General features: G+C 40.9%; 1 long non-coding RNA gene across 1 annotated transcript; it reads left to right on the top strand.

Annotated features, from left to right (window-relative positions):
* The first annotated feature begins 9,454 nt into the window (after positions 1–9,454).
* LOC147983447 (uncharacterized) lies at positions 9,455–10,401 on the top strand. Its single transcript, XR_015614969.1, has 3 exons — positions 9,455–9,582; positions 9,665–9,879; positions 9,981–10,401. It is a non-coding gene; the product is annotated as an uncharacterized LOC147983447 (long non-coding RNA).
* The last annotated feature ends 3,148 nt before the right edge of the window (positions 10,402–13,549 follow it).

The raw sequence follows: 13,549 nt of genomic DNA on the forward strand, positions 1-13,549 counted from the left end.
TTGCTAAACGGTTAAGTCTGAACCGTACAAAGGGCCCCATCTTTGGAGGCATCTATGCTTCATGCCTAGCTGCACATTTTAATATACCTATTAGGCATTATGAGAAGGAAGAAAAAGTGTTGCCTCGTGTTTATTTAGATTATAAGAGTATGGTAGCACATGATTTTATTATTAAGAATAGGGAAGGAGAGCTTAAATACAAACTGTTCTTTGATCAACATCATCCTGAGACTATTACCCTGCCTGCTCCTTCCTTGTTTGATTTATCTGCAGGCCAGTACCTTGTTCTGTTAGAGGCTATTCACGCCTATCAGAACCCTACATCAGCCACAGAGCCAGAGCCGGAACCACAAGTTGATCCTCCGCGACAGTCCAATTACCAGTGGGATCCGGAGATGATTGCCAACCAGTGGCAATCGGAGTCTTCTTCTTCCTCTCAGTACGACCCCAACTTTTACTATGGATATCAGCCAGGCCAGCCGTGGCCATAGACCAACTTAGGCCAAAAGCCTAAGCTTGGGGGAGTACGTATTTCTCACCGACATTACATTTATGCTCACACACTCATTGCTAGATGTCGGTGCTCATACTTTTTCATTGTATCATCCATGCTAGTTTATTTTCCTTTTATGCTTTCTTCTTGTGTGTTTGATAAACCTTAAGAAAAACCAAAAAATTAGTTGTAGCTTTTAATTAGTTTACTTTCCATGTTTGTCGTAGTAATTAAAAAGAAAACCCAAAAAGATTTCATGTTCTTCTTTTACTTGTTGGGAGCTCTCCTGTGTAAATAGTTTTATTTCTTTTCTTTTCTTTGGGGTCGATAGGAGAAGACCATAATTAAATTGTTGAAGTGGCTCTTGTATGCATTATTGTTGATCTGACAAAAGAGCCCATATTGCCTTGTCTTCTCCTGTTTATTGAATGCTTGCAGATTCCAGCTTAGTCCAATGCACGTGCACTATTATTATTATTCACATCATTCGGTCGTGCAAGTGAAAGGCAATTATGACGATATATGATGGACTGACTGAGATGAGAAAAGCTGGTATGAACTCGACCTCTTTTGTTTTTGTAAATATGGTTAGTTCATCGTTCCTGATTCAGCCTATTATGAATAAACATGTTTGCAATGACAATTAGAGATCATAGTTTCTTGTGCCATGCTTGATTAGCTAGGAGCTTATAATGGTTTACCTTGCGTGCCAACATGCTATTAAAATGGTTGTGATGTGGTATGATAGGGTGGTATCGTCCTCCGAATGATTTAAGTGACTTGACTTGGCGCATGTTCACGCATGTAGTTGAAACAAAATCAGCATAGCCTTCACGATATTTATGTTCATGGTGGATTATATCCTACTCATGCTTGCATTCGGTGTTGATTAATTTTAATGCATGTTCATGACTGTTGTCGCTCTCTAGTTGGTCGCTTCCCAGTCTTTTGCTAGCCTTCACCTGTACTAAGTGGGAATACTGCTTGTGCATCCAACTCCATAAACCCCAAAGTTATTCCATATGATTCCACCATACCTACCTATATACGGTATCTACCTGCCGTTCCAAGTAAATTTGTATGTGCCAAACTCTAAACCTTCAAATAAATATCCTGTTTTGTATGCTCGAACAGCTCATATATAAACTAGGGTTGTCCGTATCTTCCATGTTAGGCGGGTTATTCTCAAGAGGAGTGGACTCCGCTCCTCACTCACGAGAAAGTGGCTGGTCACCGAGATGCCCGGTCCCATGCTTTATGCAAACTAAATCAAAATAATTGCAAACAAAACTCCCCCTAGGACTCTTGTTAGTTGGAGGCACTCGTTGTTTCGAGCAAGCCATGGATTGATGCTTGTTGGTGGAAGGGGTAGTATAAACTTTACCATTCTGTTTGGGAACCACCTATAATGTGTGTAGCATGGAAGATATTGCCATCTCTTGGTTGTTATGTTGACAATGAAAGTATGTCACTCAAAATATTATTCATCTCTATTTCAAAGCCGAGCTCTGGCACCTCTACAAATCCCTGCTTCCCTCTGCGAAGGGCCTATCTATTTACTTTTATGTTGAGTCATCATCCTCTTATTAAAAAAGCACCAGTTGGAGAGCGTTGTTGTCATTTGCATTCATTACTATTAGTTTACATTGAGTATGACTTAACTGGTTCTCTTTTGCCATGAATTACAATGTCTAGTCAGTCCTTGATCTTTAAATGTGCTCTGCATTTATGTTTTGCGGTCTCAGAAAGAGCTAGCGAGATACCATCTTGTTATATCATATTATGATTGTTTTGAGAAAGTGTTGCCATCCGAGATTTATTATTATTGCTCGCTAGTTGATTATGTCATTGATATGAGTAAACTTGGGACCTAAGCATTATTGTGAATGTGGTTAGTTATAATCTTTGCTGAAAACTTGAATGCTGGCTTTACATATTTACAACAACAAGACCAAAAGAGTTTGTAAATGTTTTCTTTATCACTTTCAGTTTATCAACTGAATTGCTTGAGGACAAGCAAAGGTTTAAGCTTGGGGGAGTTGATACGTCTCCGTCATATCTACTTTTCCAAACACTTTTGCCCTTGTTTTGGACTCTAACTTGCATGATTTGAATGGAACTAACCCGAACTGACGCTGTTTTCAACAGAATTACCATGGTGTTATTTATGTGCAAAAACAAAAGTTCTCGGAATGACCTAAAACTTCACGGAACAACTTTTTGGAAAATATAAAAAATCCTTGCAAAAGATGAAGGCCAGGGGCCCACCACCTGTCCACGAGGGTGGGGGGCGCGCCTGCCAACCTAGGGCGCGCTCCCTACCTCGTGGGCCCCTTGGAGCTCCTCCAACCTCAACTCCAACTCTATATATTTGGTTTCTGGGAGAAAAATCAGAGAGAAGAATTCATCACGTTTTACGATATGGAGCCGCCGCCAAGCCCTAAAACCTCTCGGGAGGGCTGATCTGGAGTCCGTTCGGGGCTCCGGAGAGGGGAATCCGTCGCCATCGTCATCATCAACCATCCTCCATCACCAATTTCATGATGCTCACTGCCGTGCGTGAGTAATTCCATCGTAGGCTTGCTGGACGATGATGGGTTGGATGGGATCTATCATGTAACCGAGTTAGTTTTGTTAGGGTTTGATCCCTAATATCCACTATGTTCTGAGATTGATGTTGCTATGACTTTGCTATGCTTAATGCTTGTCACTAGGGCCCAAGTGCCATGATTTTAGATCTGAACCTATTATGTTTTCATCAACATATGAGAGTTCTTGATCCTATCTTGCAAGTCTATAGTCACCTATTATGTGTTATGATCAGTTAACCCCGAAGTGACAATATTCGGGATACTTACCGGTGATGACCGTAGTTTGAGGAGTTCATGTATTCACTATGTGTTAATGCTTTATTCCGGTACTCTATTAAAAGGAGGCCTTAATATCCCTTAGTTTCCGTAAGGACCCCGCTGCCACGGGAGGGTAGGACAAAAGATGTCATGCAAGTTCTTTTCCATAAGCACGTATGACTATATTCGGAATACATGCCTACATTACATTGATGAAATGGAGCTAGTTCTGTGTCACCCTATGTTATGATTGTTACATGATGAACCGCATCCGGCATAATTCTCCATCACCGATCCATTGCCTACGAGCTTTCCATATATTGTTCTTCGCTTATTTACTTTTCCGTTTCTATTGCTATCATCACTACAAAATACCAAAAACGTTACTTTTACTAATGTTACCTTTTGCTACCGTTACCACTAGAATCATATTACTTTGCTACTAAACACTTTGCTGCAGATATTAAGTTTCCAGGTGTGGTTGAATTGACAACTCAGCTGCTAATACTTGAGAATATTCTTTGGCTCCCCTTGTGTCGAATCAATAAATTTGGGTTGAATACTTTACCCTCGAAAACTGTTGTGATCCCCTATACTTGTGGGTTATCACTAGATAGGGTACGGCCCCATATGGTTGACTTGTGGCCTGAATGGAGCATTTGTCTTGCCATTCTTGGGACACTGTCTGGCATAATTTTCGGTTTGTCCACAGCTGAAACAGGAATTGTTGCGATGACATTCTTCTCGCACTGGGCTGGTTACGACATTCTTGACTTGGGTAGTGGTTTTGTTAACATTCTGCTGCCAATTGGGCTTGTACTCTACTTGAGTGTGCTGCCAAGTACGAGCCTTCTGCACTGGCTGACCATCCTTCTTAGGCTCAAACTTGCGCTTGTGAACATTATTGGCAGATTTGTTGTCACGTACAAGCTTGTGCTTGATACGTCTCCAACGTATCTATAATTTTTGATTGCTCCATGCTATATTATCTACTGTTTTGGACATTATTGGGCTTTATTATCCACTTTTATATTATTTTTGGGACTAACCTATTAACCGGAGGCCCAGCCCAGAATTGTTGTTTTTTGCCTGTTTTAGGGTTTCGAAGAAAAGGAATATCAAACGGAGTCCAAACGGAATGAAACCTTCGGGAACGTGATTTTCTCACTGAATACAACTCAAGAGACTTGGACCCTACGTCAAGGCACGTAACAGGAGGCCACGAGGTAGGGGGGCATGCCCTACCCTACCAGGCGCGCCCCCACCCTCGTGGGCCTCCTGTTGCTCCACCGACGTACTTCTTCCTCCTATATATACCCACGTACCCCCAAACGATCATATACGGAGCCAAAATCCTAATTCCACCGCCGCAACTTTCTGTATCCACGAGATCCCATCTTGGGGCCTGTTCCGAAGCTCCGCTGGAGGGGGCATCAATCACGGAGGGCTTCTACATCAACACCATAGCCTCTCCGATGAAGTGTGAGTAGTTTACTTCAGACCTACGGGTCCATAGTTAGTAGCTAGATGGCTTCTTCTCTCTTTTTGGATCTCAATACAATGTTCTCCCCCTCTCTTGTGGAGATCTATTTGATGTAATCTTCTTTTTGCGGTGTGTTTGTTGAGACCGATCAATTGTGGGTTTATGATCAAGTCTATCTATGAATAATATTTGGATCTTCTTTGAATTATTTTATGTATGATTGGTTATCTTTGCAAGTCTCTTCAAATTATCAGTTTGGTTTGGCCTACTAGATTGATCTTTCTTGCAATGGAGAAGTGCTTAGCTTTGGGTTCAATCTTGCGGTGTCCTTTCCCGGTGACAGTAAGGGCAGCAAGGCACGTATTATATTGTTGTCATCGAGGATAACAAGATGGGGTTTTCTTCATATTGCATGAGTCTATCCCTCTACATCATGTCATCTTGCTTAAGGCGTTACTCTGTTTTTACTTAATACTCTAGATGCGTGCTAGATAGCGGTCGATGAGTGGAGTAATAGTAGTAGATGCAGGCAGGAGTCGGTCTACTTGTCTCGGACGTGATGCCTATATACATGATCATACCTAGATATTCTCATAACTATGCTCAATTCTGGCAATTGCTCAACAGTAATTTGTTCACCCACCGTAGAATACTTATGCTCTTGAGAGAAGCCACTAGTGAAACTATGGCCCCCGGGTCTATCTTTATCATATCAATCTCCTACTACTTACACTAGTAGAAAACAGGGCTATGGTCCAGGCCGGCTCAGCCCATTAGTCCCAGTTCAATGTAGAACCGGGACCAATGTGGGCATTGGTCCCGGTTCGTGAGCCCAGGGGGCCGGCCGGGCCACGTGGGCCATTGGTCCCGGTTCATCTGGACCTTTTGGTCCCGGTTGGTGGGACGAACCGGGACCAATGGGCCTGGCTCCTGGCCCACCACCATTGGCCCCGGTTCGTGGAATGAACCGGGACCACAGGCTCCTCTTTAGTCCCGGTTTGTGCCACGAACCGGGACTAAAGGGTTCGCCCTCGTTGCACCTACAGTTTAGTCCCACCTCGCCAAGTGAAGGGCGCCCACACCTGCTTATGAGCCCGTCCCTCTCTGCGTTGTTGAGCTCCTCTCAAAGTGAAAATAGATGCACCTATAGAGGAAAATTGGACCTAAATTCATAAATAGAAATGAATTATGAATTTATGTTTAATTTTCTCTATAAGTGCATCTATGTTCACTAACAGAGAAGTTTTTATTTTTTGTGACCTAAAATAAATAGCAAGGAAAAAGATTGACTCAAAAATCAATTTTAACTATTCTACAAAGTGTTTTCACACAAATTTAGTAAACTAGTGATTCATAAACTAGTGATTCACACAAATTTCAAAGAATTCAAATTTTAACTATTCTAATTTGAAAACTAATGGCACTAGTAAAGTTAATCACAAACTTGAGATTCACACAAATTTCAAAGAATTCAAATTTTAACTATTCTAATTTGAAAACTAATGGCACAAGTAAAGTTAATCACAAACTTGAGATTCACACAAATTTCAAAGAATTCAAATTTTAACTATTCTAATTTGAAAACTAGTGGCACTAGCAAAGTTAATCACAAACTTGAGATTCACACAAATTTCAAAGAATTCAAATTTTAACTATTCTAATTTGAAAACTAATGGCACTAGTAAAGTTAATCACAAACTTGAGATTCACACAAATTTCAAACAATTCAAATTTTAACTATTCTAATTTGAAAACTAGTGGCACTAGCAAAGTTAATCACAAACTTGAGATTCACACAAATTTCAAACAATTCAAGTTTTAACTATTCTAATTTGAAAACTAATGGCACTAGTAAAGTTAATCACAAACTTGTACATAGTAAATATAATATACAAAGTGTTTTCACACAAATAGTAAAGTTATTCATAAACTAGTGATTCACACAAATCTTAAAAAATTCAAATTTAAACTATTCAAATTTTAACTATTCATAAACAAATTTTGTGACCTAAAATAAAATTTTGTGACCAAAAATAAAAAATTCAAATTTTAACTATTCATTAACAATAAGTATTTTGTTATAAGTAGAAAAAAAATAAAAAAAATAAAGCAACAAAGAATAAATTATCTAAGTATTTTCTGTTTAGAACATTATAAGCAAAAAGAAACTTTAATAGCAAAAAGAATTATCATAAATATTTTGCTGTTAGTAAAAAACCAAAAAACTAGTAAGTATTTTGCTGTTAGTAAAAAACAAAAAACTGGATTTTTTTTTAAAAAAATGCCGCCTACTGGGCCACCACAGCCTGCATACGACTAGAAACCCGCTAGTTGGGCCAGGATGCAGGCCCACAGTAGGCCCAGTAGGCCCACAGGCACAGAGAGTGGATTTAGGCCCGTAAGCCTGCAGTAGAGAGGAGCTCGAAGTGGTCGGCTCCGCAGGGCTTATAAACCACTCCGAGCCCCTCTCGGCTAGCGAGGTGGGACTAAACATCCCAACGCACCGCGGCAGTTCCAGTACACGCCCTTTGGTCCCGGTTGGTGGCACCAACCGGGACCAATGCACCCCTTTCGTCCCAGTTCGTGGCACCAACCGGGACTAAAGGACGCCGCTTCCCGCCCTTTGGGCTGCCGAAAAGTGGCCTTTGGTCCCGGTTCGTGGCACAAACCGGGACGAAAGGGGTGCATTGGTCCCGGTTTGTGCCACGAACCGGGACCAATGGCTTTGCTATATAAGCAAAGACTTGGGAAATTTTCACATTTCCCTCGCAGTTGCCCCCGACGACGCCGAGCACATCGACGCCGCCAGGCTGCCCCAACGCCGTCCGCCGCCCCTGCCGTCTCCCCGACCGCGCCGTCGCCGTCGCCGCCCCGTGCCCCCTGCCTCCTCGCCGCCGACGCCGTGCCCCTCACCGTCGCCGTCCGCCGCCCCTGCCGTCGCCCCCGACCGTGCCGTCGCCGTCGCCGCCCCGTGCCCCCCTGCCTCCTCGCCGCCGACGCCGTGCCCCTCACCGTCGCCGTCCGCCGCCCCTGTCGTCGCCCCCGACCGTGCCGTCGCCGTCGCCGCCCCGTGCCCCCCTGCCTCCTCGCCGCTGACGCCGTGCCCCTCAACGTCGCCGTCCGCCGCCCCTGCCGTCTCCCTCGACCGCGCCGTCGCCGTCGCCGCCCCGTGCCCCCCTGCCTCCTCGCAGCCGCTGCCCCGTCGCCGTAATTTCCCAATTTAGAATGTATAGTTAATTTCGTTGTATAGTTAGGATGTATAGTTAATTTAGATGTATAGTTAATTTAGTTGTACTTAATTTAGATGTATAGTTTAGATGCAAAAGTTAGAAAATTTTTTCTGTTCATACATTTTTTTGGTGATATTATTGTTGCATATGCAAAAGTTTGTGTGTTCATATATATGCAAATAATATGTCAATTTTTTCATAGAAGTTTTATGATTTTTTTGTTGTAATTTTGTTCATAGAATTTTTATTTTGTTCATAGAATTTTTATTATTTTTTTCTGTTGTAATTTTGTTCATATTGTGTAGAATCTGAACGTTATGTATGATCAAAGTCATTTATGTATATGTTCATATTTTGAAGAAAAAGAAGGAGAGAAAAAAGGAAAATAAGAAGAGGAAGAAGGAGAAGAAGAAGAGGAGAGAAATAACGGGAGAAATAAATAAGAAGATGAAAAAGAAGAAGAAAAAAAGAAGAAAAAAAGAAGAGAAGAAGAAGGAATAGAGAAGAAGAAGAATTCTTCTTGTTCTCCTATATTATTCCTTCTTCTTCTCCTTTTTTTTTCTTTTTTTTCTTCTCCTTTTCCTTTCTTCTTCTCCTCTTTTTTTCTTCTTCTTCCTCTTCTTCTTCTTCTTCTCCTCTTTTAGTAATTAGTACTACTTAGAAAGTGTTTAATGGAATTAGTTAGAACTAGGTAAACTTGTTTATTTTTAGTAAGTACTACATTATTCTATTTATAGTAAGTGCTTAGTAGTTGAACTAGTTGATTTAATAAAACTGGTTTATTTTACTATAGAAGTAGTTTATTTTTAGCAAGAAAATTAATAGAACTAGTTTATTTTGCGGTTTATTTTACTATAGAAGTAGTTTATTTTACTACTTTATTTTGTGATTTGATTTTTCTTATTGAATGCTCAAATTGGAGAGCACTATGCAAGGCATATGCATATGATTAGTTGAATAATAATGATCTAATTTAGTCTTTGAATTATGAACGTATAGGAAATGTCATCATCGGACGACGAAAGTCTCCCGGGGGAGTGCGACTGGTGCCACGACGATCGAGGTGAGTGCGACAGGCCTCACCTGGATGATGGTCGGCGCTTCAGCATTAAGCTCGAGGAGACTTTCGAAGTTGAAACGGTACGCAACGACGACAAGTGTTTTTTTTCATAATTAAGCATGACTTCAACTATTTCAACGTGTAATTTTCATCTTTTACAATTCGAGTATAGTTTATCCCATGCCATGCAAGACGCTATGTCTTGGAGAGGATGGATTTTGAAGACCATGAAAATTTTGAAACGAAGAAAATTCATCTAAGGACCCATCATGATGTGGATTTTGAAGTAAAGTTGTATAATGCTGAGAGCGTAACTCATTTTGGTTGCAAAAATTGGGAAGCATTTTGCAAATTGTATGGTTTTGATGAGGGTATGCTTGTCACCATGGATCTTGGTGATCCTGAAATAGAGCAAGACAATATGGACATTTGGGTCCTTGTTGATACTCCTCCAGTTCTACCGCTATGTGAGTTTCTCAAACATAGTTAATTATTAACTAATTTATATTGTTCATTTCAAAATAGTTGACAGCTTATTTCCATTGACAGCTTATTTTGAAGTATCAAAGAATGTGCAGAAGATGGTAGATAGAACTTACTACACCGATGGCTCTGAGTTAACTTACAAGGAGAAAACTCATCTGGTTGGATTTTGTAACGATCTTGAGAATTACAATATCTACAATCGAACTCCTCAACATTATGGTCAATACGTGCCACTAGTGCACGTGTTGAACTACGGTAACTACCATGGAGATACCCTGGTAAGTTTTTTTACTATTACGACATCCGTGCATCTTTTTGCATACTTCTAAAACTAGTACATCATTGCTAACTACGAAGTTATTACTATGTTTTTCAACAGCTTATCCCAGAGGATTGTGTGCCTCATTTGATGTATCAGAATGGCGGCAGCCTTCGTGTTTTGAACATATATCCAGGTCATCCTACGAATCTCAACTGTCCATACCGGATTTCTAAAAGAAGTGGAGACATGACAATCAAAGGATGGAAAAAATGTATGGACAGTCGTAAGGAGCTTCTTGGAAGCAAAAGGAAGCGAGGCGCAAGAATTGGAGACAGGATGATCTCCATTCTTCATAATGGAGAGTCAGGGTCTATATTGTTTTATGCTATTTTACCTTAAGTGTGTCTAGGTCCTACCTGATACTGATGATCATGTGCTAAGAACAATTATGTAGGGTTGGGTTCGATGACTATGAGGATGATGATCGTATGACTTATTATTAATAACGAGTAGAAGTTGTATGATGATGCTTGATTAATTAGTAGGACTTGTTATTATATATGATGATGTATGATGCGAGCATGCATGAGTTATTATATATATATCTACGGGTGAAATGAACATAGCAGTAGCGTAGGTAAACTAAGGATGAAGATATAAGAGAGGACACTTCTCTCTATTAGCTAGCTAATAACAACCTAAAAATAACCCCCTAAACCCCTAAAACAGCCACTTTTTAAAAAAAAAAAAGAAAAACCTCAGCTCCAGCCAGATGCTAACGTGTGGAAGCCTATTGGTCCCGGTTTATGTCATCAACCGGGACCAAAGGCCCCCCTGCCTGGGCTGCCGGCACTGCCCACATGGAGACCCATCAGTCCCGGTTCTGGACTGAACCGGGACTAAAGGGTCGGGGCATTAGTACCGACACTTTAGTCCTGGTTCAGGAACCGGGACTAAAGGCCCTTACGAACCGGGACTATAGGCCCTTTTTCTACCAGTGTTAGTTATTTACTTTGCCTTTATTTTACTTTGCATCTTTATCATAAAAATACCAAAAATATTATCTTATCATATCTATCAGATCTCACTCTCATAAGTGGCCCTATAGGGATTGACAACCCCTATTTGCGTTGGTTGCGAGGATTTATTTGTTTTGTGTAGGTACGAGGGACTCGCGCATAGCCTCCTACTAGATTGATACCTTGGTTCTCAAAAACTGAGGGAAATACTTATGCTACTTTGTTGCATCATCCCTTCCTCTTCGGGGAAAACCAACGCAGTGCTAAAAGAGGTAGCAAGAAGGATTTCTGGTGCCACTGCCAGGGAGGTCTACGCAAAAGTCAACATACCAAGTACCCATCACATACCCTTATCTCCCGCATTACATTATTTGTCATTTGCCTCTCGTTTTCCTCTCCCCCCCCCACTTCACCCTTGCCGTTTTATTCGCCCTCTCTCTCTCTATCCTCCCTCTCTTTCTCTATTTGCCTCCTTTTGCCCGTTTCTTGTTTGCTCATATGGTTGGAATAGTTATTTATTTATTACTAAACAGGGAACCTAAGATCTATGGATCCTCATCCGCTTGCTAATCTTTTTAAGAGATCCAATTATGATGAACCAATTGCTAGTGAGTTTTGTGCACTAGATTATCTTTATGAGGTTTTGCTTGAAATTCGTGAATCTGAAAAGTGTGGTGAATTACTTTATGAAGCGATTCATGATAGATCTTTGAATAAAAAGCATGATTGCAATAATTTTACTATAAACTCTCTTGATGTCAATTGTGCTAATAATATGCAAAACCCTAAGCTTGGGGATGCTAGTTTTGCTATGTCCTCTACTTGTTGCAATGATCATGATTGGGGTGATTCTTCTTATGATATTGAAAATTTATTTAAGCCCCATGATTAATATGAAATTGATAATAGTGTTTGCAATATTATTGAAAGTGGGTCTGGAAAGGTCATGACTTTAGTTAATGTTAATCCCACTATTTTGGAAGAGTGTCAACTTTGCATGCATGTGGATCATGTTGAAAATATTTTATGTGATAGCTATTTTGTTGAATTTGCTTATGATCCTGCATATAATTATTACGAGAGAGGAAAATATGGTGGTAGAAATTCTCATGTTACTAAATTACCTCTCGTTATGTTGAGATTGCTATTGTTTCTTTCCGCTTCCTTGCATATGCTAGTTTTTGCTTGCCTTGATAATTTGTTTTCCTATAGGATGCCTATGCATAGGAAGTATGTTAGACTTAGATGTGTTTGTCACGTGTTTTATGATGCTCTCTTTGTGCTTCAATTCTTGTCTTTCATGTGAGCATCATTAAAATTATCAATGCCTAGCTTTAAGGATTTAAAGAAAAGCGCTTGTTGGGAGACAACCCAATATTTATCCTTGCTGTTATGTAATAAATAAATTATCTAGCCTCTGTTTTGGTTGTGTTTTTTGTGTTTAAGTAGTGTTTGTGCCAAGTAGAACCGTTGGGAATACTTGGGGAAAGTCTTGTTGAACTTGCTGTAAAAAACAGAAACTTTAGCGCTCACGAGAACTGCTGTCATTTTTATTTGGAGAGTGATATTTAGTTAATTATTTTTGCAGATGATTAATAGATAAATTCCTCACGTCCAGCAATTTATTTTAGAATTTTTGGGGTTCCAGATCTTGCGCTAGCTACAGATTACTACAGACTGTTCTGTTTTTGACAGATTCTGTTTTTCGTGTGTAGTTTGCTTATTTTGATGAATCTATGGCTAGTAAAATAGTTTATAAACCATAGATAAGTTGGAATACAGTAGGTATAACACCCATATAAATAAAGAATGAGTTCATTACAATACCTTGAAGTGGTCTTTTGTTTTCTTTCGCTAACGGAGCTCACGAGATTTTCTACTTTAAGTTTTGTGTTGTGAAGTTTTCAAGTTTTGGGTAAAGATTTGATGGATTATGGAACAAGGAGTGGCAAGAGTGAGGGAGTCCTGGATTAGGGGGTATCCGGACAGCCGGATTATATCCTTTGGCCGGACTGTTGGACTATGAAGATACAAGATTGAAGACTTCGTCCCGTGTCCGGATGGGACTCTCCTTGGCGTGGAAGGCAAGCTTGGAAATACGGATATGTAGATCTCCTTCCTTGTAACCGACTCTGTGTAACCCTAGCCCCCTCCAGTGTCTATATAAACCGGAGGGTTTAGTCTGTAGGACCAACAACAACAATCATACCATAGGCTAGCTTCTAGGGTTTAGCCTCTTCGATCTCGTGGTAGATCAACTCTTGTAATACTCATATCATCAAGATCAATCAAGCAGGAGTAGGGTTTTACCTCCACCGAGAGGGCCCGAACCTGGGTAAAAACATCGTGTCCCCCGTCTCCTGTTACCATCCGCCTAGACGCATAGTTCGGGACCCCCTACCCGAGATCCGACGGTTTTGACACCGACATTGGTGCTTTCATTGAGAGTTCCTCTGTGTCGTTGTCGTTAGGCTGGATGGCCCCTTCAATCATCGATAGCAATGCAGTCCAGGGTGAGACTTTTCTCCCCGGATATATCTTTGTATTCGGCGGCTCCGCACTGCGAGCTAACTCGCTTGGCCATCTGGAGCAGATCGGGAGTTACGCCCCTGGCCACCAGGTCAGGTGTGGAAGCATAAACCACAAGGCTGACATCCACGGAGACTT

Source organism: Triticum urartu, chromosome 2A (genome assembly GCF_056163025.1).
Source record: "Triticum urartu cultivar PI428250 chromosome 2A, HENAU_Tu73, whole genome shotgun sequence".
Taxonomy (NCBI): Eukaryota; Viridiplantae; Streptophyta; class Magnoliopsida; order Poales; family Poaceae; genus Triticum; species Triticum urartu.